Source organism: Siphateles boraxobius, unplaced genomic scaffold (assembly GCF_051911475.1).
Source record: "Siphateles boraxobius isolate OS27281-9 unplaced genomic scaffold, OSU_SipBor_1 8, whole genome shotgun sequence".
NCBI classification, from domain to species: domain Eukaryota; kingdom Metazoa; phylum Chordata; class Actinopteri; order Cypriniformes; family Leuciscidae; genus Siphateles; species Siphateles boraxobius.
In genome coordinates, this window is record NW_027509208.1 from 18,242,816 (window position 1) to 18,268,786 (window position 25,971).

Here is a 25,971-nt window from a genome sequence, read left to right on the forward strand (position 1 = left end):
CAGGCTTGGTAGACATGACGTGTAGGAACTCATGCTCGGTAGACATGACGCCAAGAAGCTCAGGCTGGTCAGGCATGATGTGAGGATCAGGCATGACATGAGGATTCCCTTGGTCTAGCTGTGTTCCGGATAGAGGCACAGCACTCTCCAGACACCGGATGACGGTCTCCCTCCAGTCCAGTCCGGTGGTGTCTGGGAGGTCGATTGGATGGTTAAATGTGGCCCCGATCCGGAACAAGGTACTCAGGCTCATATCATCGAGGGTGCTGGTTTCGGCAAGGCAGCAAAAGTCCTTAACAAAGGAAAAAAGGTTTTGGCTCTCCTGAGCTATGACGATTATTCTTGCCCTATCATCCATTTTGGGCGGTCCGTTCTTCTGTCACGGGTATGGTGAAGCCAAAGTGTTTACTTACAATATAACTCAAATAGACAGGCAGATGGTTCACACACACTAAGTACAACGGAGAACAGACCAAGACTGACTGAAACGAAGGGAACTAAATACTAACACAGATGAACATAGATTAACAGGACACAGGTGAAACAGATGATCATAATTAACTAGACACAGGTGATGCAGATGAACTAAATGACAGTAACCATGGAAACAGATTAGTGGCGGGAAAACAGAACAAAGGAAGACATGTGACTAGTGACAACAAGATACAGACAGAAACACAACTGTGACAGTATTGGTGTGGCCACGACATATATTAACTTGTGATCATAGACTGTTGCAGTCATGACGCCAATATCCGGAAGACTAATTCTCCACTGGCTCCCTCAAGATTTTCCTATGGGTTTTTCAATTTATGAGTAAAATAAGACCTGTGGTAAACATGACAATACTTAGATGTTTTGCTATACGTCGTTAATTACCATACCAAAATTGTGCATTTTGAAGTGTTATAATTATCCCCATTGTCTCTGACTGTCTGTGTCCAGGTCTGACGGTCTTTAGACCACAGTGGGACTGAAATCGCCACTCTGACAGTAAACAGGAGCATCTGCAGTTAAACTGCAGTACACAGTCATTGACCTATGATGCAGGCCTCTCACCTAAAATGGGTCATGCTCTACTTAGATAACGTCTTCTGCTTACAATAAGATCATTTTGCTTTCTGGGCTTTGACATAAAACAGCTCTCTGACTTTTGGCTACATAGAGCGTTTTTTTTCTTCTTTTTTCTTTGTTTGTTTGTTTTTCTGGGTACAAGGGCATAGTTTACTACAACACAGGGACTTTCCACACTACAACCCACTGCAGACCCAGAGACTTGAATGTAAGACTGGTTCTCACACACAGAAAGATCACTTCACAGTCCACTTTCACCTACACATAGGTGTGAAAACACACACACACACACACACACACACACACACACACGTACATGTGCAAACATGCAAACGCAACACACAGATGGTTGTTTCAGACACAGGTGGGAAATTCACATGTCCAACTTTACTCTAAATGTAGTTTCAGTTCAAGACAAATGAAGTTTATGAATGATGGACAAGAGGCATGCATATTCATGAAGAGCAAATTATAAAATGGAAAATATTAAGGGTGTGAGCCGTACTTGTTAAAACAGTGCCAGGAGAAGCACAGGAATGAGCACTGAGGTATAGGAAACAAAAGCTTTGAGAAGAAGCGAGGTGTCATTTTACTGCGTCGAAGGTATTTTATTGTTGAATTATCCCCGTCTGTCAAAAAAGGACAAACTTACTTTTGGTAAGGACAAACAGGGCATTGTAATGAACGAGATAATGAATGCAGACTCAAAGCTGATTAGATGAACAGCTAGAGAAAGAAACAACATTGTATATGCAGAAACAAGTAAAATTTTTGTTGAATAAAATGCCATCTAAAATGCATGTCGTCTCCCCCTTATACCATCTGCAAATTCCTGTATTCTTATATTTATGAGTATAAGAATGTATTTATACTACACACCTGTATAACTATATAAACTTTATTTAAACAATAAGAAATTACTTCTGAGGTAAAAACGACTTTTAGTTCTGCAGGTGTGAAGCATAAATACATTCTTCTGAAAAGCAGTAAGTCAAATAGTATGTAGCATTCATAAAACAGTAGGCAAATACCCAGGGTTGTTATTGTTAGCTAAAACTTAAACACAAACTCTTCGAAACACAAATGAAGATATTTTTTTATTAAATCTGAGAGGTTTCTATCCCTCCTGACAGCTACTCAACTGAAACTGTGATGCTTCAGAAAGTTCATAAAAAGATCGTAAAACTAATCCATATGAATTGACTGGTTTAGTAAAGTTTAGTAAAGACTTGATCGTTTTATATGATGAACAGAATTTAAAGGCTTTTATTCACAAATTAACATTGATCAGCGAACATAAAAAGAAGAAGCTCAAACGTGCTGCGTAACATGAGAATGAATCTCATTGGTTCTTGCTGAAGCTCAAACGTGCTGCGTAACACCTGAGAATGAACCTCATTGGTTCTTGCTGAAGCTCAAACGTCCTGCGTAAAAACGAGAATGAACCTCATTGGTTGTTGCTGAAGCTCAAACGTCCTGCGTAACACAAGAATGAACCTCATTGGTTCTTGCTGAAGCTCAAATATTCTGCGTAATACGAGAATGAATCTTGTTGGTTCTTCTTTTTTCTGTATGTGAAATTAAAGCAGAGCGAGTGAGAAGCTGTAGTTTGACTGGTTCAGCAGAAAAGGAAAGTTAACCGAAGCTCACCTTAAATCACACAAGTGAGATGCTAACCATCCTGATGAGAACACACACACACACACACACACACACACACACACACACACACACACACACACACACACACACACACACACACACACACACACACACACACACACACACACACACATACAGTGATTCATTTTGTTTAACATTGTGTAAATGGAGATGAATGATAAACTCAAGGCACACATTCCTGACATGCATTCCCTCAGTGAACACCCTGAGCATGCACACACACACACACACACACACACACACACACACACACACAAACACACACACACACAGGCACACACACACACACACACACACACAAACACACACACACACACACACACACACACAAACACACACACACACACACACACACACAAACACACACACACACACACACACACACACACAAACACACACACACACACACACACACACACACACACACACACACAAACACACACACACACACACACACACACACACACACACACACACACACACACACACAGACACACACACACACACACACAGACAAAACTGTTTGTTCGTTCATTCATTCATTCATTCGCCACCAGCAGAACACCGCTGCAGCTACAGTAGCCTGAGACTGTTGCAAAGAAAGACAATAGGCCTACAGTATAAAGTAGATACATGCACTCACAGATATGTAGAGAAATGCAGTCTGTCTGAGGGTGTAAGAACACATTCACATGTTTGCCCTGTTGAAATTAAAGTAAAAATGTAGGCACACACACACACACACCCGTGTGGGTGTGAGATTAATCAAAAGTTAAATCAATCTTAAGTTGTCAACAAAATTCCACAGATATTTTCATATGGGAAACCTACACAACCATTCCAGGAATCTTCTTTGTAGGAAAACACATACAAAATCAACTATATCCTGCACTACCATGACGTCAGTCTTCTGATGTTCTTATTCTTGGAGGATTCAGAAACTTTCAAAAATGTAGTTATTATCATGAACTATCCATATGAAGTATAATTTTCATATAGATATTTTGAAACTTGGAAACACCATCTGACAGCTATATTCTAGTATGCAAATACACTACCTACACTGCCAAATATACTAGTTTGGGGACAGCACGTTTTCTTAATTAAAAATGTTATTCCGCAACGACGCATTAAATAATCAAAAGTGACAGTGAAGAATATGCATTGTAACAAAAAAATATTTTCAATAAATGCCATTCTTTTGAACTTTTTAGTCAAGAATCCAGAAAAATGTATCACTGTTTCCACAAAAATATGAAGCAGCACAACTGTTTTCAAAATTTATAATAATCAGAAATGTTTCTTGAACATTAAATCATCATATTAGAATGATTTCTGAATGATCATGTGACGCTGAGGACTGGAGTAATGATGCTGAAAATTCAGCTTTTACATCACAGTAATAAATTACATTTTAAAATAGATTACAATATTTTACAATTATTATTATTGATTAAATAAATGTTGCCTTGGTTAGTATAATAGACCTCTTTCAAAAATATAGAAAAATCTTACTGACCACAATCTTTTGAATGGTATGGACAACAATGCTAACATAAACTTTGCTTCTTTAGCTCAAAAACAGCATTTTTCAGGTTACGAATGCACATTTAAGGAGTAAACAAGCACAAAAGCTGTTTTTTTTAACTGAAAGGTGGGACTTCCATTCCTTCGCCTGCCAAATTGAGCGCAACAATTTCTTCTATATGAGAGGTTCATCTCCTCTCCCTTAAAATGTCTTTGACAAAAAAAAGTTACAAGACGAAACTAGACGAGAATTCTTTTGCAAGCGATACTGCATTCAATCATGATGTATTTTTGAACAGCAATAAAAACATACAGATTTCAAATATGTTTGCTATTTAGACTCAGGGTTTAAAACATCCAAACAATAATCAATGTGTTCTTTATTCGCAAAGAAACCTTTTCGGCCTATCACTTGTCATTTCTAACCCTGCGGCCCACGATCGAACACAGATTTATGAGCAGAGAGTTATGCAAACCATAAGCGGCACCCCAGTCACTCAATGCAAAACTGCACAACAACAGCCCAGAGAAAAATCCAGGGCAACGTTCACTGAGAGATGGCTTGATTGTAGAAGATAAACCTGTTACCTCCCTTGTGAAACAGAAATGCACTTTAGCATAAAAAGAGGACTTTAAAAGTAATAGGTTTTAAAACAGAACAATTTCAACAGAATAAATTAAAGTTTGTTCTATTTTTTTATATAAACATTTAAATGGTGGCTGTCATAAAATGGATTTATTCAAACAATTACATAATTGTTATGATAAGGTTGCAGTTTTTTATATTATATTTCACACACACACATAATATATAAACAAATTGTCATGTTAGATGTGATTATTGCGTTTAATCGATTTGACAGAACTAATATACCGGTATATACGATTTTAAGTACTTCTTTTTCATAAGGAATGTTACACTGTTACAAACACTTCTGATCCATTACTCTATGATCATAAAGTAAATGATATGCTCATGAGCAAGCCCAGAGAGACACTAGAGATGCATTTTCACCACTCAGTTTGACACAGAAATCAGCTGAAAAGATCTCAAAAGTGTTAAACAGAGCTGTAAGTTCAAAACTCTATGCCAAAAGCATTATCAAATGATCTACGATATTTATTAAATGAACAAGGGGTGTAGGACGTATAGAAGATTTTCAAATCATGCAGGAAATATGTGAATTTTTAATTCCACGTGGGCCTCAGCATGAGTTTGAATGCTGTATTCAACATCGTATTCTCTTCCGGAAAGAGTCCAAGCTGAAATGTCTTTAATCATCTGTACACTGAAGGCACATACAGACACACACAACGACAACAAGGCAATTTCTATTTCCAACTGCTGTGCCAAGCTGCAGACAGGCTAGTTAATGTGGAGCCCTGCTGCATGAGGCCCACAGCGACATCAGAGCGGAGAGAGGCACAGATCACACCACTAATGCACCGCTTAATACAGTCTTAGAATAACACATATATATACACATGCCAAGTTCATCACCAAACACACGGCTTGTCTTGCAGCTGAGTGGACACTCAAGCCTTTAATGCCCAAGGGTGATGCCAGGGGCCACTGCAGAGCCACACCTGTCCCTTTCAACCCCTTATCTATTGTGTTCAGATTAACCAGACAGACGGACAGTCTGCACATACTGTACATGCCCATACACTGTGTACCGGTTTGTTTTAATATTGACTTTTATAATGACCATGAACAGTTGTTTATTTATCCACAGCCATTTTCTGACTCTTAGAATTAAACAGGTTGTTGCCACACTGTAAAAAGTGATCGGTTGGCTTAACTTACAAAAGTGAGAAAACCCGTTGCCTTAAAATCAAGAAAATAAACCTCATGTGTAATTGAAAAAAATAAGTTATGTGAACTTGACAATTCCACATAACTTTACTTTTTGAATTACGCATGAAGTTTACTTAATAATTTAAGTTCAAAGGCAATGGGTTTCCACACCTTTCTTGAGTTAAGTCAACCAATCACTTTTTACAGTGTACTGTGGCTTTAAGACTTGTATATTCAAAGGGATAGTTCACCCTAAAATTTTAATTCTGTCATCATATACTCGTACTCTCATGTCCTTCCAAACCTGTATGACTCGTTTTCTTCTGTGAGACACAAAAGAAAATATTTAAAAGAATTTTCCAACTTTCTGTCCAAACAAGGATAGTCACTGGGATCCAAAACAATATTGGATTGGACCCCGTTGACTTTTACTGTAGACATTTTTCAAATAAAAATTCTAATGTGTTTCTATAAATGGTCTGGATGAAGAGTATAAGCTTCCGTTTTAATGTACTATGTGGACATATTTAAACATCAAAATTTCATATGGCAAGGGTGGGTATACATATTTCTGTGTATGTCTGAGCATGGCAATAGATACATAATGTCCATTAAGCCAGCCAAAATCACTCCTGTGCAACACACAATAGATGAAACTCATCCAGATCAGGTCGCCGCTGGGTTTCTAAGACACAACAGCACATAGCAACACTGATTAAGTCAAATTCTGTGAGAAATTAGAATGTGTTAAATGATACAGCTAGAAAGTTAGCCACACAAATATTTCACATTATTCACAACTCGCAATAGTGCTTTAGTAGCAGCAGTTAAAGGCACTGTTCTTCAAAATAGGGTTTTTATATCATTAAAAATGTATCAATCTGCAAGGTTAATGTGAATATAATATGAATATAAAGCAAACTTTTCAATGTCTTTCTGTGCTGCATGGACCAGCATTGAATGCTCATTAACAAATGAAGTTCTATATTTGCACTGCACTATATATCCTTTGCAAGGTAACCGTGTTGATAATGTATTCGGAAGATTACTTACTGGTCTTAATCAAAAGAGTTTTGTGTTGTTTTTTTCCCCCTCCAATTATGTCATCTGCCAGGTGAATATGGCAATGGTACAGGACAAATTATGTGTCAAAGTTTAATATTTAGGATTAGAGTTAAGCACCAGTATAAAAACGAATATGGGATCTTCTAAAAACAATGTCAGTAGGTTTTTGAAAATTTCTGTCATTTTGTTCATTTATTTATTTTGTTTTGTTTTCTATTTGAATATATGTTAAAATGTAATTTATTCTTGTGATGGTTAAGCTGACTTTTCAGCATCATTACTCCAATCCTTGTCACATGATCCTTCAGAAATCATTCTAATATGATGATTTAATACTCAAGAAACATTTATTATTGTTATCAATGTTGAAAGCATGATACAGGATTCTTTGATGAACATAAAGTACAAAAGATCAGCATTAATACAGTATATGAAATAGAAACATAAAATGATATTTAATACAATTTAATTTGTCATTATTAACGTATTATTTTATTTAAATAAAAAAAGACTTTTGTACAGTAGTGTATTACTTTTATTTTATACATTTTTATATAAAATTGTGTTAGACTGTTTTGTAAAAAAATTACAATAGTAAAAACAACTAGTAGTAGCTGTGTTTTGTTTAGCTGTGGTTACCATGATACAAAAATGTATAGGCCTATCTTTTTGTTTATGCCTGTTGCCTACATACAGAAAGACAAAGGTAAGGATTGTTCTTCTGAGAAAGAGGTGAGAGGAGATCATTGTACAAGACTGAGAACTATTTCAGTGTCTATAGGGACGTCCTCAGCAAGTATGTGTGTCTGTGTGTTGAATAAAAGTGTGCTCCTCACCTCAACACTGTTTTCAAGTTCACTTCCAGGAGACAAAGGCACTATTCTGCTGGGGAGGAGAAAAGAAGGGGGAGCGGAGGAAAGAAAGAGGGGCTGAAGAGAAAGACAGTGGAACTTTCCAAATCATTTGAGTTTGGAATTTTGTTAGAAGGTGCTACATAGCTCAAAATATTTGTTGTTTCAGTCAGCATGGCAACCAGTACACAGGGCAGCAGTTTGATAATGAGACTTAACATTGAAACTGCTGCCTCAGATTCTTACCCGCATACAAACAACGTGAGAGATTTCAGGACTCTTCTCTTTTTCTCTTGTTTTTCCGATTGCTTAGATTTCACTGATGGCATGCTCCAATGACAAAAGTTGATTGACAACGTCTCTCAGGTGAAACCATTGACCAGAAACGGTAAAGAGAACAGAACAAACATCTGTCACTCAATTATTAATTCTCTCTCTCTCTCTCTCTCTCTCTCTCTCTCTCTCTCTCTCTCTCTCTCTCTCTCTCTCTCTCTCTCTCTCTCTCTCTCTCTCTCTCTCTACAGTGCACAGACACGCACCCATTGAAAAAGAGTCTAAAGCCATTGAACCATGTACAATTCATTCTAATCATTTAAGGGACAATACAGGTCAACCATTATTGTTATGGCTTTGTAATAACGCAAAGGATCAACCGCAATCTCAGGCTAGAATATTACAAAGCTAAATTAAAGGAACAGTTCACTCATAAAAAGAAAAGTCTGCCATCATATACTCACCTTGATTTTGTTCCAAAAGCTGCGACTTTCTTCCCCCTGTAGAACAGAGAAGGTAATTTTTGCAAGAATATCCCAGCCAAAGCTGAGCATGTTTGGTAAAAAATGACTATGTGATCTATTCTAATTGTGCGCAATACTCAAAAGTTTTCTGAAGTCATACAATATCTTTGCATGAGAAACAGATCAAAATTTATTGAACCCTGAAAATCTTGACATCTGCCTTAGTTTATCTTGGCGAATTTACAAGAGAAGTAGCACTTATTAATTATTTGTTCAGATCTTTTTAACGAATCGGTTGAAACCCTGGATGATTCTATGTGATTTGTTCAAAAATAAGACTGATACGATTCTCGAATCTAACTCACTGACTCAGTGATCTGACTGCAGTGGATCACTGCTTCACTGCTCACTGAAGAGGAAGATTATTCAACTCAGGCTTATTGGGGGGAAAACAAGCCTGTGGCGACAAATCTGCAAAATGATACTACGTTGTTTCTTGCACATTTCACAACACATTCAAAGAGAAATGTCTAGTGAGTGGGACTAAAACTCGCTCAGATTAATCTAAAATTCTGGCAATTTTTGTACAGTATTGCAGCAATTGAGAAATGAAATGTCCAGTGATTGTTAAAGGTTAATGTTTTATCGCATTTGAAAGTAACTTGCCACCTATATTAACCCCTAAACCTAACCGATAGTGTTAACAAAAGCAAACGCGAGTTAAAAATGCATTTGCTGAAGCAACCGTGCTCAAAAATCAAAAGGAAACGGATTTTTGCTTAAAACAAGCAACATTATCTGCCAATGGGGCGAGAAAAAAATCTTAATTCAAACAAAAACAAGATTCTCACCCAACTGGCAGATCATTTAGCTTGTTTTAGGCAAAAACTCGTTTTCCTTTTGATTTTCTCCCCCCTAAATTTTATTTGAGTTAGGCTAATAGCTTGTTTGATTTGCATTGAGAGATGATCTTATGGAAAGTGCCCCATGCCAATCTCTAGGTATGGTGAAGGGAATGTGATGATGTGGGGATATTTTAATCCCAAAGGCCAAGGGAACTTTATCAGGATGCATAGTATCCTGGATCCATGAAATAACTGGCCTTTAAAAATAAAATCTGCCTGCCTATATGGGAATTTAACATAGGGGTGTCCTGACTTATGCAACCTGTATTTTAAGGAAGAACATTTGTTTATTTACGATACATTATTCATTCACAAAGAAAATTGGTGTCCTTAAAGGTTGGATTTTTCCTCATTTTTTTAATTTAGGCATTAAGATCAATTTCCAAAAGATGATTTTTTTTATTCCTCTTTTTAGTCAACTTTAGCATGGGTGTGTTCACTTATGCAAAGCACTGTATTTATCAATTCAATAAAAGTTGTCAATGTTTTACTGCCACTAGTGTTCATTTCAGCTGGAAACTGCAGTGAATTATATGTATAGGTACGCTTTTAGAGGAAAAGAGCAACCAGTAGAATATTCAAAATAAATAGATAAAACTGTAACATACAAGTATTCACCCTCTATTTGATTTGGATATCTAGTGTAAGGTTAATTTTACCTAAAGAAAAATAGAAATGGAGAGATTGAGGCAACAATAAAAAGGGAGAAACGTAGATCCGAGAGGTTCTTCTGATGCTATGCATGCATGTGTTTATGTATGTTAGAAACAGATACAGTGAAACAGGCATGAAATCTGATCACAGATCAATACTCAGCTCTGCTCCACAGAGACCAGAGAACATCAGATAGTGGCTTGTGGGGTGGAGTGGAGGGTGTCCTAATGCACTCAGCTTGGTACATTGCAGGAGGTGCCCACAAATGCTCACCCAAGTTCTTAAAAGCATGTTTTCTGCTTTGGCTAACTGCCAGAATTGGTGTAGAGTTCTAAACGTAATCATAAATAAAAGCAAATGAAAAACGAGAGTAAAAAGCTAAAGGTGAAAAGACCGTTAAATCTTAAATCTTAAAGCAGATGACGGACCAAACATTGTACAAAGCCATTTGGGCTAATTACATCATTAATTATTCACCAGTACTTGACCAGATCGAAGGCAAACCAGAGCTGTACACATTAGACAGAACAGAGGCATGATTAGCTGTAATCATTGAATGCTTAGTGTCACAGTAAGATATGATGGTGGTCTTTTGTAGCAGCCCTCTAACCAAAATCAATTACATAAGTGGACACACAGCAACAGGATTCGTTAAATGGGAAACGGTGTGTGTGTGTGTGTGTGTGTGTGTGTGTGTGTGTGTGTGTGTGTGTGTGTGTGTGTGTGTGTGTGTGTGTGTGTGTGTGTGTGTGTGTGTGTGTGTGTGTGTGTGTGTGTGTGTGTGTGTGTGTGTGTGTGTGTGGTGTGTGTGTGTGTGTGTGTGTGTGTGTGTGATGGATACGGTGGACGGTTGTGTTATCTGATCACTCAAATGCCAATAATCAATAAGTGTGTAGTATAAATATGAGAAGAATATATTACTACAGTTTTTGCCATTTAGAGGCTGATGACTGGGAACTGAAAGGTGGTGTGTCCAATAAGGGACCATCCACGAACTAACACCATTATGTCCTTGGGGAAGGCACTTAAACCCAGGCTGTTCCAAAGAGACTGTATTGTATTATGTTCAACAGGCTCATAGGAAAAACGTGCTGTGTCTCAACCTAAAACTCCAAAAACGCTCATACACTGTACATGCAAATCACTACAGTTTCCAGCTGAAATTAACACTAGTTAAACACCAAAAACTTTTATTCCTTTTCACATAAATTATGATTACAGGGGCATATTTTAGTTTAATAAAGACTTATTTTCGTACTTTTGCATGTACAAGTTATGAGCTTAAGTCACTTTTACCATAGTGCATAATTTGTAAATGAATGCATTTTGACATTTGTATCACCAACTATTACCAGCTTCATATGTTTGGATTTTCTAATGTTGTAAACATGCTCAGTGCATGTTTGAGCTCTCATGTGCTTTTATTAACAATATCGGTTAGGTTTAGATTTGTATAGAAGCTTGTTTCCACCAAAGAATAAAACATTTTAAAAGATAATTGTGACATTTTATATCAGAATTGCGAGTTTACATCTCGCAATTCTGACTTTAGTTCTCAGAATTAAGAGATATAAAGTCAGAATTGCATGATATTAAGTTACAATTGCGTGTTATAAAGTCAGAATTGCGAGAAATAAACAAGCAATTGCTAGTTATAAAGTCAGAATTACGTGATATTAAGTAGCAATTGCTAGTTATAAAGTCAGAATTGATAGTGAGAATATGTTTGAGATTGTGAATATGAGCCAGATGCTGAATATACTGGGAAATGAGCTCTGGAGAGGACCGTGATGATGGTATAAAACATCTGCTCCAACTTAACCCTTAACCCAATCTCCAAAAGGTAATAAAAGAATACTTTATTTCATTCCTCTGTAATTGTTACTCTAATATCAAGAGAGTCTTTTATTATCCCGACAGTTAGAGATCCATCCGTGTTAGATATAGATCCGGGTCGCTAATAAGACCCGAATATGTAATAATGATTGGCAAACATCCATGCATTTCAGATCTGCATGCAGATCTGCTTGAAAAAGAGATTGATAACAATATGAAAGCGGTAATCTGGAGTTGATATGATATATTTCACAATTGATAAGAAAGCATTTATAGGATCTCCATTTCGGTTCCTAATTCATGTGAAAACAATCAAGCTGGATTTAGTCTAGTTCACATTACTTGCATCTTTTGGCAAATGCTGTTTTGTGCATGGTGAGTTTTGGTAGCAAAACCAAAGGGACAAACACATGAGTAAAAACATGATGTGAACAACGCTTTCCATTTCTAGCGCTTTCCCCTCTTGAGTCATTACAGTTAAGAGCTGCCAGGGTGAAACTCAAACGCAGCACGATTCGGAGCCAAATGAATACAATGTGAAAAGAAACATGAGGGAGATGGGCAGGGCGGAAGGGCGTATAATCAAACTAGTGCACCAACCAAGAAATCGGAAAAAAGTATAAAAACAGCCTGAAGGGTCTGTGTTGGGTATTTTAAAGAGGACTTAAGTAAAAACACTAAACAATGACCCTATTTTTAGGCCACTGGTTTCTGGAAAATCCCATTGTAGATTATAAACTATTTCAAGCAGACATGAAAGTCTCTTACTCATCAAATGTATATTGGTTTCTCCATCTCGGTTGCTCGCCAGACTAAGGACGTGCATTGTCACTCTTGTATCACAGAGAGATATTACCAAAACTCTCTCCTTGGGTCATGCACTTACCCCTCACGTCTTAAAGCCTGTAAACGTTTCCCACTGAAACTGAGAAACACGAACACAGAGACACACAAGTGCGAGAGAGAGAGATTTTTGCTCTGAGGTGGGGGTCTGTTGAAGTTGCCTGCCACCATACGGGGTTAAATGGTGTGGAACAGGTTTGGCGCAGAGCGACACATTGTTGGGCACCTGTGCAAACAGCACAGCCCATCTGAGCTCAGTGAGTCGCTGCTGCCTAATAGCTATCGATCATTCTCCTTCAGCAGACACACACACACACACACACACACACCTCTGTTAGAAGCTCTGACACAGGCTGGCAGTTAAAAATCAAACATGCCCTCTGAATTATACAGTCTGGGGGGGGGGGGGGACGCCAGTTTGTCAGATGTCAGAATTAGGCACAAATGAGCGTCTGGACCTCAGCTGGACTTTTCCAGCGCAGTGGGCCTCTAGTCCAAAGAGAACAAGGTAATGGGACTAGGGAGGAGGTCAGGTTAAGAGAACATTCACCTGTAAGCAGACGAACTGGAAGGGGGCCAGTCGCAGAGGTCGTCACATTTGGATTTGAACGTTTGGCAGCCTCACAAAGCTCCACATTGTGGCCAAAAGAACCTGTTGAGTGTGTGCGCATTTTAAATAGGCCCGTTGAAGTTTAACATGCCGCAAACATAAGGGTGTGGTGGATTTCACGTAAATACTAGTGGACACATTCGGTTTCGAGAGCGAAATTAGCGAGACACATAACAGACCAACATACAGACATGTACACTCAGACATTACCCACTCTGGAGTAACTCTATGGCAAAAAAAAAAAAGATGAAATCCAAAGATTAGACCTCTAATGCAAACTGAGATTTCCACTATTTTGGCAGTAACTGACGGGTATATAGGCCACCAAGCAAACCTATAGCGTTCAAAGGTTTGGGGTCGGTAAGATTTTTTAAATGTTTTTTCAACTGCTCACGACAGCTGTATTTATTTGATTGAGAATACAGTAAAAACAGTAATACTGTGTATATATATATATATATATATATATATATATATATATGTGTGTGTATATATATATATATATTTTTTTTTTTTTTTTTTTTTTTTAACAATACAACCTAATATATTTTAAAATGTAATTTATTCCTGTGACGGCAAAGCTGAATTTTCAGAATCATTACTCCAGTCTTGAGTCACATGATCCTTCAGAAATCATTCTGATATGCTGATTTGATGCTCAAGAAACATCTCTTGATATTATTATCAATGTTGAAAACAGTTATGCTGCTTTATGTTTTTTGGAAACCTTTTTATAATTCTTTGATGAATTGAAAGTTCAAAAGAACAGCATTTAATTTAAATAGATTTTTTTTAAATAGATTCACTTTTGATCAACTGAATATCCCCACGCTGAAAAAAAAAGAAAAAAAAAGCATAGTATTTTGAAAATAATAATGTTTATTCGTAAAGAGTTATTTCATTACTTCCGTTACTGGAAGCTAGTGATTACAGTTTATGAAGTTAGAATTATGAAAATTTTTCTTACAAAAACGCATAGCTTCAGGAGGCCTTTATTAACCCACTGGAGCAGTATGGATTACTTTTATGATGGATGGATGGATGTGATTTTTTGTGCTTCAAAATCTAAGGTACCATTCACTCCCATTATAAAGCTTGGAAGAGACTGGATATTTTAACTCTGATTGAGTTTTGCTGAAAGAAGAAAGTCATATACACCTAGGATGGCTTGTGGGTGAGTAAATTATGTGATCATTTTTGGGTGAACTAACCCTTTAAAACGTGATGTTCCTGCTTGACTTTGTTTCCCAAAAGAAGACATTTTGAAGAATGCCTTTGTCTACATAATGAAAGTCAATGTGGTCCAAACCAACAGACGAAATAGACATTTTAAACCTCTTTTGTATCCACAGAAGAAAGTCAGTCACAGGTTGGGAACGACATAAGGTTGAGTATTGATGAATTTTATTATACTTTTAATTCAAAATATATTCTTAAATCTGATTATCTTACATAAGGCTTGTGCTTCTTTAATAAATAAATTAATCTTATTTTAAGGATATTAAATAATTTTTTACAGGACAAAAATACTAATTAGGAAAACAATTGCTGTGTTTGACAGGTATGACAGTGACGGGTCTATTAGCCTGACGTTTCCTTGAGATTCAGATGGGCATAAAGCATCTCCCAGCGTAAGTTACAGCTCAATGAAGGCGTCACTGAACCGAAACAATCAACGAGAAACAGAATTCCACAGTGTAAACCTGAGCCTCGAGTAATCAAGATGTTTTAACGACAGCGCTAATAAACTCAGAAAACGCACTCCCGCTCACCTCCTCCACGCCTCCGGGGAGACTTCAGGGAATCACAGTCTGTTTTATAGCTTTATTAATTAAAAAAGCCTGCTGAGATAACTCTCAAAATGTCATCAAACAGAGATGAACGGCAGCTTGCAGACGTTTCACATTGGCGCTTTCCGACCTGATGGAGAAGGGCGCATGCTGATGGATGAAAAGTCCTGCTGTCAGACAATATTGATAATGTAACACCCCTGTCTATGGCTATAAAGAGACATGAAGGTGACAAGCTGTAGCGCATCCATCCAGGCAATTCACACACATGCCAATGACCAAATGATTTGACATAGTATTTCAACCTTTTATGTTCCGCAATGAATCAGAGATAAAAGGCTGAGCTGGCGTTTAAATCTGCTTTTTACAATATCTTACTGACATCGAAAATTAAAAGTAGAGGTCTCAAGAATCCATTTCAAGATCTAAAATACGATCGAGAACACATGTCCGTGTTTAAAACACTTCATATGTCAGATCATATTTTAACCAGCGCAGGGAAGTCTGCAGGGTCTATAAACTATGAAAAGAAATGTACTCTCGGTTCACTTGATTTTCATTTTAGTGCTTCACAAAAAGTCACGATAAAATAACTCACAGAGCAATAAGATCACTCCACTGAGGTAATACTGACCTTTAGATGTGGCGATTCTGCTCCAAATCTTTCTAAAATGGCACCACCATTAATGCGCTATAATTGGCCTGTTTTAAAAGGGTCAGACGTTATGCTTCAGGGGTATCATCCAACTCTGAAATAAAGCAAACAACATATAGAGGGAATTAAAAAGTCCTTTATTGCTAATCTAGTACTTGGTTAACAATGTGAGCACATAATCAATGGCCAAATAAGAGTCCTATGAGTTCAAATGGGAATACTATTATACTGGTCTTTATGTTATTAATTTTAATGAGGCAGCTTTGGCATAACCAAGGTTTTTCCACATTTCAATCGGTTCAGGGTCACGTCCGTGGTTAGCACAAATCTTTGTTTCAACTGGGTGGAGGGGGCACATGTCACCTTGTGCGACAGGGAACATTTGTGGCATGTAGCATAAACAATGGAAGTACTTTGACAAACTGAATGAGGGTGAATTGAGGTGCTAATGCTTAATTCATTTCTGTTCATTTGAGCCCTCTTTGCCCAAGTCAATCAGTTTGTCATGGCTTAATGAACCTGTAGCGATGTCCGCGTGTGCTTGTGTGTGTGTGCGCGCGTGTGTGTGTGTGTGTGTGTGTGTGTGTGTGTGTGTGTGTGTGTGTGTGTGTGTGTGTGTGTGTGTGTGTGTGTGTGTGTGTGTGTGTACCTACTTTACTATATTTTAGGGAAAAATTTGTACCCAGAAGTGACCAAAACGTGTGTGTATGTTACAGCTCTGACCCAAGTTGAGTCAAGTCAAGTCACTTTCATTTATAAAGCGCTTTTAACCGTATGGATTGTTTCAAAGCAGCTGTACAGTGATAATAGAAATTACCGTAACAGATTGTTTAGGCTTTACCACAGCTCTAGGACAAAGTTATTGTCCAGCTAAAGATAGTCTTAAGTCTTTGAGAAAAAAAATGCTTATGTATCCTTGATAATCTACTTGCATCTTCTACCCACCCTCATATGCTGTGAAATGTGACCGTGTTTAAAATTGCGCTTATGATTCTAAAAGCATTTATGATTCAGCCTAGTATTTACACAGAAATATTCAGTCAAATAATATGTACACAAATGCAAGCTCACACATTGGCAGTAAACTTGACCACAGTTACATATTTAAGGAAGTGTAAACGTAGGGATGTCGGCTCTGCCTCATCTCCTGTCACTTGTTGATAGAGACATGTTGCGGAGAGCAGAGAGCTGGATTGGCACGTCCTTCTGCACTCAAAGGAGTGCTGTGAGACATGCTGAGAAACAGCTGTCCCGTCTCCTTCGTAGCAGTTCCTTTAATTATGTCTGACCTACAGAGAAAAGAAGAAACCCGCCACGACCTCAGCAAAGCAAAGTGCAGTCACTTTCCCCAAAAACACCAACTGACCATTTCATAATTCAAACGAACGAGGTGGAACGGTGAAAGAATATTAAGACTGGTATAGTGTTTTCACAACTGCTTTCCTGTTATTATTTTTGAGTTGTTGATAAAACTATGAAGAAGAAAAAAACACCGTCCACAAGGACGCAGCTGGTTGAGAAAACAAGCCATAGAGGAACCTGCTTTTTTTTTCTCTCTCAGTCAACAGCTGAAACAACAGCAGTTCTTGGAGGGAAAGCCTTTGTGTTATTGGTAATCATTCTGACACCCGGCCAAGCAAAAGAAACTGAGCCATGCGTCATAAGGTTCCAACCTGCAACCTCTCAGTCTACACACCAGCGGCAATCTCCCTTAGCGCAAGACCATGGGCCCACAAAGACCCTCTCTGGAGAATTTACTCGCTTAGACTAAAAAGAGTCATTGTTTCTATATGGAACCGTGCAGTTCGTAAAAGTACTTTCTTTACCTAAAGAACCCTGTTCCAGTATAAAGAACCTTTTAGCCAATGGAAAGGTCCAATGGCAAAGGTTCTACATAGAACCACCAATGCCAATAAAGAAATAGAAAACTAGGGCTTAGAGTGTGTTATTGAGAAAAAAAACAGTTGGGAGTTGTTGGAGCGTTCGCGCTGTGTGACAGAAAACACAAAGGAAGTTCACTCCTCTCACGTGGGCACTGGGTTTTCTGGAAAGAACAAACCAACACAATGGAGCTCCACTAAAACTGTTTTCAAGGCAACGGATTTCCTGCCCTGTAGTTGTAGTAAGGATAGCCATACAGAGATTGTATATGAGCTCGAGTGTGTGCAAGAGCAGATAATGACATTGATACAAGGCTAGTTCCGAACGACTAAAAAGACAAACACAACATTCAGTCTTATCAGAGTTAGCCTGAGCATAAACAGTCTCTGTTGATAGGAAAAAAGAACACAGGATGGCGTAGGTGGCAAAAAGAAGAGGAGAAAGAGGAAGAGAGTCCATATTCTGCACAAATACAATGGCACAGGGCACACCCCCACTTCAGTTCAGCTGGGCTGCAGAGAAGAATATGAACAAGAGGGGAAAAACAGAATGTGTTTCTCCAATATGAGGGTCAATGACAAATAAGAGTGGGTTACACTTTCTTTTAAGGTGACAGTTACATTGCACTTAACTCAAATAAGTACTGAGTAATATTAATATGTATTTACTATAGAGATCTAGTTAGGGTTAGTTACTTGTAAGTATGCATAATCTACTGTTATTACAATATTAAGTACATATAGTAACTAACATGTATCTTCGTCACCTTAAAAGAAAGTTCCACCTAAGAGTGTCCAAAAAAATAAATAAAAAAATTTGGAAATCAAGTTTAAAGCACATGTGCCACATTGTTAGTTAGTTATATATATACAACATTTTCAAGAAAAGATCCAATTTAATGAGTCATTTCGTGAGCTTAGAATTATACGGTTCTATCTCCACTTTTGGTCGAAATTGAGTTTTTGAGAATCTTATCCATTGGGTGTTTATTAATGCCTGTGTGGTGTTATTTTTGTACAAAAATATTTTGTTAGTAGTTATTAATAAAATAAAAAGGTTCCATCTCACAAAACAGCAGGGATGTAAAAACTTTGATGCTCAATTTCTCAGAACTACCCTAAACGGAGATAGAACTGTATAATTCTAAGCTCACGATTTGGTGAAACCACAATGTAAAATGTAATAATATATTTCCTTACACCTTAAATACATCTTAGAGTATACACACCTTAATCATAAATAAAATGGAAATAGGAATATCTTTTTCAAGTAATGTTTTTACAGATATAATGAATTATTATTTGAAACTATATGAATTATTAATTCATTAATTCCATTCACTTTTAAAACTGTTATTTTATCTGATGATGATAATAATAATAATAATAATAATAATAACAACCATAATTTAATAATACAGTTTATGTATTTATTTAATAATTGATTAATACTGTAAACCGTGATATCTTCTGAGATGGTTATCATACTGTGAAAATCTACAACCCGGGAGAGTCCCCCACCCCGCCCCCACAGTTAAAAAAGAAACTCAGTAACTTTTACTCTGAGTAAATTTTAAATTAGCAACTTTTTACTTTTACTTGAGTAGATTGAGTAGATAGTACTCTTTCCTCCACTGAGAAAGGTTAGTTCCGTATGTATGTCATATGATACAAACCCTCAAAAAGTTAATGAAATTAATAAATTAATAATTCATATAATCATATATTTCATATAATAATGAATTATACATTTTTATTTTAGAATGATTGAATGACATTAGAATGACTTGAAACCATTTGGTTTGTTTTGTTTATTAAAATTTCAATAAAACTTGTCTAATCAACTAAATTCAACAATTGATAATGAATTAAATGAACTTATTTTTAAAATTAATAATTTATTAAAATGTTTAAGAATAATAAATAGAGTCCCATGAAATGTCTTTCATTCAGAATGTATTTATTCTTTTTATGATTAAATCCAAATATATTATCAAAAACAGTGGTAATCTAATGAAAATTTTAACTTTTATCCTTTTATTTTTCGGGGAAGTGCTGCAAAACAGATTTACTAAATTAAATTATGGGAAAAAAATCCTTAAATAATATTTAAATAAATTGTCTTATTATTATTATGAGACGTGCGTTCTATTGTTGGCCTACAATAGTAATATATTTCTTTCATAATTTCTCCTAGTTAAACCGAACTTTTATTTTGACGAGTTGTAGTGAAGACCTGTTCCAGAGTGTATTTGACCATATTTTTTCTCAAATAAAATGATGAAAATGCTCATTTGCCGTTCTGTTAAAGCAGCTCTGGAAATGTTCATGTATTCATGTCCTCATATTGTTTGTGAGATGCTGAAAACAACATGAGTTTGAGTATGTAGTAGACGAAGCGGCTAGACACAGATTATACATTTATGTATTTTTGCACTTTAATATTCACCGATCATATCGCGATTTGATTTATTGCACATCTCTACTTTCGATTTATTTATCCATCCATCAGTTTGGGTCTTGTACGTGACATCTGCGTTATACTGTAAATTCAATTGGCAAGACTGGATTCCGGGATTCCCTCAGCACCTAAATATAAACGGGGTAGGCTATACCTTTATCCGCAGGGAGGGGTGTTCTATGTGTTTCCTCCTTTTGCAGCCACTTTGCGTCGACATTTTTTGCAAATTGTATATCTATCCTCGAGGACAACCACGCGTTTTTTCTACAACCAAATATTTCCCATACGGACAAGTACACACAAAAAAAACTACTCAAGTAGGCCTACATAACGCGAGTAAATTTGTTACTTCCCACCTCTGACATTTCTTTGTTATGTCAAACAAAATAATCGTATTATTAAATTATCTGATATTTTAAGAGCCTTACTGATGGGTTTTTGTTTCGTTTTTTCCTGGACGTTGGTTACACCACATGACAAAGGCTAATATTAAAATATTAATATGCTGTAAAGTAGCTCATAGAAATATGATATATAAATATATGCAGTCTCTGTTTAAAGGAAATGGAACACAGGATATAACATAAAAACTATCAAATGTATAAAATACATGAATATTCAGTAATAGGCCTACATGGAAAACGTTTTTTTTTTTTTTTTTTTTTTAATAAAAGTTGGATTACTGTGTAAATACATAGCTTAGGACTCAGACAACCTCAGTGAAACCACAAAAACCTGGACGTCACAAAATAACCACAAAAGCGCCTTCCGCACATGGCAGAGAAAGATGTTATCATAAACCACATTAGTGTCTTACACTGCTGCCAACTATGTGGTGGGCACGATGGCTGGTAAACTTAAGATGTGGGTCTGCACAAGTATTTTTTCAACCCCTGGTGAAGAAGTATAATAAATACCCCAAGCACATCAATCCCAAGATTTCCAACGACTGTCCACCATATGTCCGCCTCCAGAACAATAAATTACATTTTTCTTAAAGGCTGTGCTACCACTGAACTCAACAGAAGCACTAAAAAATGCAAGTATATTTAAAGGAGACATCAAACACAACGCATGTTATGGATCAATTAGATTATGTTTTCTATTTTGCCACTGAGGAATCCATCTTTGCGTGCAAGTTTCTGTTGTCAGGGAGTTGCTTCATTTAAAGCACTAGTAACAACACTGAACATGGAGGTATAGTATAGAGTTCGTCTTATCTCCCTCTCCACCTGTTCCAGTTTGTTCCATTTTTTTTCTTCCTAAGGAAATGGTTATGAATGAAAAGCCACATGCCTTCACAATCAGCTTTCTTTATCAATCTTTCATTCACTGTAATTCAAAATTACAGGCCTTTATGAATAGATGAATGAGATGTATCAATATTTCAGTTGGTTTAAATTCAGTTAAGAACAAACATGCATCTCAAAACATCTCTGTGTTTGTCCCAATGGAAAGTGTTATGAAACACTAAAAACTGAATGATAGTGAGGTAAGATAAAGACAAAAACTGGAGGAAAGGCTCGACAATACAATCCAATGTGAAAAAAATGGCTTTCCAAAACTGGTTGAGATTATCAGTCTCTTATTAACTAACTTGAATGGTGCTCTACAAAGACAAAATAGACTATTTTGTGAAGTCTTTTTGTTTAAATGGCAATCAGATTTGGCTCGAACTATAAGATTCAATTAAAAATGGAGTGTAAAAATTGGTATCAAATCAAAAACAAACTCAGTTAAAAACGTTTGAGCTTTTTTTCTCAGTTCCAGTGTTTGTGTAATGGTTTTGCCATTTTTATATGGTTTATTTTTTTACATTTATATAGTTTGTATTAAGTCTTAGTTTATTTAGATTTAGTTATTGTATTACTTAAAATAAATGTAACAAACTAAACTAAAGGAAAATGAGAAATGTTGCCTTGGCAAATTGCTAGAATAAAATGTGTATGTATGTATGTATGTATATATATATATATATATTCTATTTTATTTCTGTTAATGCTTAATTTAATTCATTCAATTTTTTTATGGATTTAGTTTTTAGTTAACTATAATAAAAGTCACCATGTCCAAAATTTATATTCATACGATATTCAACCATGATAAAATGGGTGATAAATTGCCAAGTCTTAAAGTAATAAAACACCTTAATTCAACAACCTGCAAACTTTAGAGTATATTTACATGACAATGATGTACTAAAAATGGAAAAGATTTTCCTATGCTTTGTTGTGTACAGACGCTAATGTTGTCAAAATGATCTCCGTTCACACGGATCCACGAAAACAATTAAAAACGCTGTATTCTGCTACTAGGCCAGTAGTTGGCCTGTCCTGTTCGACTAAGTTGGCAATGTTACTTTGTAAAGAAACACTACGCACCTAGACCTAGACTGAACACATAATACACGTGTGCATGACGTCACAGTTTTCACAAATTTGCGTTTTTGTAGTTTACACTGAGACTATAATGGTAACGCTTTAAAAAACGAACACTTTGAATCACGTTTTCAAAAGTTTGTGTTTTCAGGCATCGCAAAATGCTGTTGTCATGTAAATGAACGGCCAAAGAGCATAACATTTTTTTCATTTTTTAGTAGAAAATGGTGTCATGTAAACAGCCCCCACATCATTCGTGTCTCCATTTATAGCACAGTCCTGACTCTAATTATGAGCAATAATAAGACAAGCATCACTAAAAATTAGGTAGTGAGGTGATTACCGAGCAGTGATCCATAAAAGAGCCAATTCTCTTCCACATTAAAAAAAAAACCTCTATGACCCCCACAGGGTTACCTGTCCTGTGTACTCTTTCTCTCTGTCCAGTTAGCGCCAGTACTCTGATTTACTCTGACTGGGAGACAGGAGACGGCCGTTAGGATGGCTGTGGAGTCCTGACAATAGGCTTGGATACGACAGGATTACTCTGTGACCTTTGACCAGCCCTCCATTAGGACCCTGGTGATTTCTAACCATGGGCTCCAGGGCAATGAACTACAGAACACTAATTACAGACACACAGTGACAGGCCTGGGACCACAATGGGCTTTTATGAGGGATTGGACAGACTGGCATTAAAACAGAGAAGGGTGCAGCAGGGCAGGGGACATGACCGGGCAGCTGTTCCTCAAGCTCCGCTCGCCTCAGATATAACATGATTCACAAACTCAAATGCACAGGAGCAACACTGGTCACGATATTGTAGTAGACCTTATGCATGCCGAAGTTCTCGGAGATCATTTTCACTAACGTCGAAAGCTGGGATGTAAGATGTAAGTATGATGCGAAACAAAGCAAGCGATGTGATACGAGAGTCATAAAAAGTAGCAGGGGTGATATACCAACACAATCTCAATTAGTATGGATGATTCGTCTTTTCATTCGTACAGTTTTCTACAATTTGCTTACACCCAGTGACGTTATGTTTAGGACGGGGTTAGGGGAGAACTTTCATGCTTACTTTTTTTTTCAAAACAATAACGTTTTCATACAATTCGTATTGTACAGCTTCATAGAAAACCTTCACCTTCACTGTAAAAAAAGTAATTTCAACTTAAATTACATTAAACTGATTTAAAAATTAGTTTAATCCTGTATAACTTATGAAAAAAAGGTTTAAAATTGCTTAAGTGTCACCGTCCCACCGGTGTCACCGGTGGGACGTTTGCCAGTATATATTTAAAACAATAATATCTTAGTAAAAACCTAAAGTAATTTTGACAAACTATATTGGTGGCTGTTTTCTAAAATAAATTACAGAGGAGCAGTAATTTATCAATTTGCAACAAGAATATTTCATATTCATTAGGAGTATTTAGGCCTTTATTTTGAAATAGCAATAAACATGAAAAATTATGAAAGATTGGTAGAAACCTCAGTTTGTTTTCATGCCAAAAGTTCAAAAGATAACACCAATTCCATTTTATGAGATTTTATGGATTCTCGATTTGTGATGCGGCTGCGAGCTATAATGCACATATGTGGTCTTTTTTATGCATTTATTAGAGGTTGAATTCAAATCAAATACTGCCAAACCACCCATACTACTTCTGAATAGGATGTCTACTTCATAAATTGTATGAAAATTATGGAAATACATGGTTCAGAACTTCAGATCACTCAAAACATATATGAAAATGGAGGCGCCCTTATATGGGCAGTAATGGAGTCTGGTGTTCACCTAGTGAAAAAGTTGGGTACTGCGCCTGAATAAAATCTTACTGGAAACTCATTTTTTGAGATATCAACATAAAATTTGGAACACAACTTGTTCAGATTTTTGGCTTTAATTTTCTTGCAGTTTTAGAGTAAAATATGTTTTGTAATATATATATTTTATATAAAATATTAATATTTTTTTTTACATTAAATAATTTCATAAACTTAAACTTATATAACTTTTTTTCTGTTTCATTTTTAATAATTTCTACACTTCTACAATAATCTCGAAAATGTCTGGAAAAAAACAAGACCAACCATAGGTCAATATTTCAAAAGCATTCTTGAATTACAACCATTTAAGTTTGGATAATGATTTTTATGTCTATGCGAAAAAAGGGGGGGGGGGGGTGACAGTTAAGGGGTTAATTTATTTTGATGAGTTAAAGCAAGATAAAAACATATGACTTCATAACTTGTTGATCATATCATTTTTAGTATTGTAAACTAGTTGGATGCTGGATGACAATCAAGTGTTCCAACTCACCATGTAAAATTAATTGAAATAATGAAGAGTATAAATATCAAAATATAATTAAGAGCATTATATTTCTAAGTAAATGATTCGCCAAAATGAAGACAATGGCTAAAAATTTCAGGTGCGTAAATAAAGAATTCAAGAATGCACCAAGCATGTAATTACTATAAACACTACTCCTTTTGGATTTATTTTTTTTACTAGGCGTGACCTAGGACAGAACGTAACTGGATGTCATACAAGGACGAACAAGTTCTAGTAAAACAAAACATTCCTGTTCGACTAATGTTAATGGACAACATGGCTGATTTAGATTCAGAAGCAAACACACCCTTTAACAATAATATATAAAAAAGTTTTAACCTGTTTAACAACACAGCAAATTACAGCTGAGTGAACATGCATGTTTGTATGAATCCAGTACAGTGTGTTCAGTTTTCACAAATTCAGCATGTGGCGGTGGGCAATTACTATACGACCCCGTCTCAGAGGCGGGTAACTGGGCGATATTTACACAAGACCCTCCTCATAGACAGACGGACCACTGCTGAGATGGCCAGAGGTAAGGCCACATGTCAAAGAAAACACAGCCCATGGATATCTGATATTAACCCAACAGCCATATTACCATATTAAAGGTTATAGTATATACACTGATGTATAAATAATTGCTTTTTCCATGGGTGCAAGGGTAACGGTGAAGCCTGGTCCATACCAGCCTCTACCTGGGTGGCTCAGACACTGAAACTAGTGGTCGCATAAACATTCTCTTATACACATAAAGAATGTACATAAAGAACATTTATATTAGGGTTACTGTCACACACTATAGATATAACTCCTCTACACTGCGATTGTATAACTGTGAATACAGTTTATGTTAGGTGAAGCAGGTGATAGCGACAAA

General features: G+C 36.5%; 2 long non-coding RNA genes across 4 annotated transcripts in view; one reads left to right on the forward strand and one right to left on the reverse strand.

The window, feature by feature from the left end:
* The window catches only part of LOC143729317 (uncharacterized), a 591,772-nt gene that overhangs the window by 152,437 nt on the left and 413,364 nt on the right, over positions 1-25,971 (forward strand). The gene's annotated exons all lie outside the window — the stretch shown is intronic.
* LOC143729624 (uncharacterized) lies at positions 3,288-16,435 on the reverse strand. 3 transcript variants are annotated; one of them, XR_013200031.1, is made up of 4 exons: positions 16,008-16,435; positions 8,245-8,771; positions 7,984-8,029; positions 3,288-3,458 (listed from the first exon to the last, which is right to left on the reverse strand). It is a non-coding gene; the product is annotated as an uncharacterized LOC143729624 (long non-coding RNA). The 3 variants fall into 3 exon arrangements; XR_013200030.1 differs by having other exon boundaries at positions 7,984-8,032; XR_013200032.1 differs by having other exon boundaries at positions 7,984-8,076.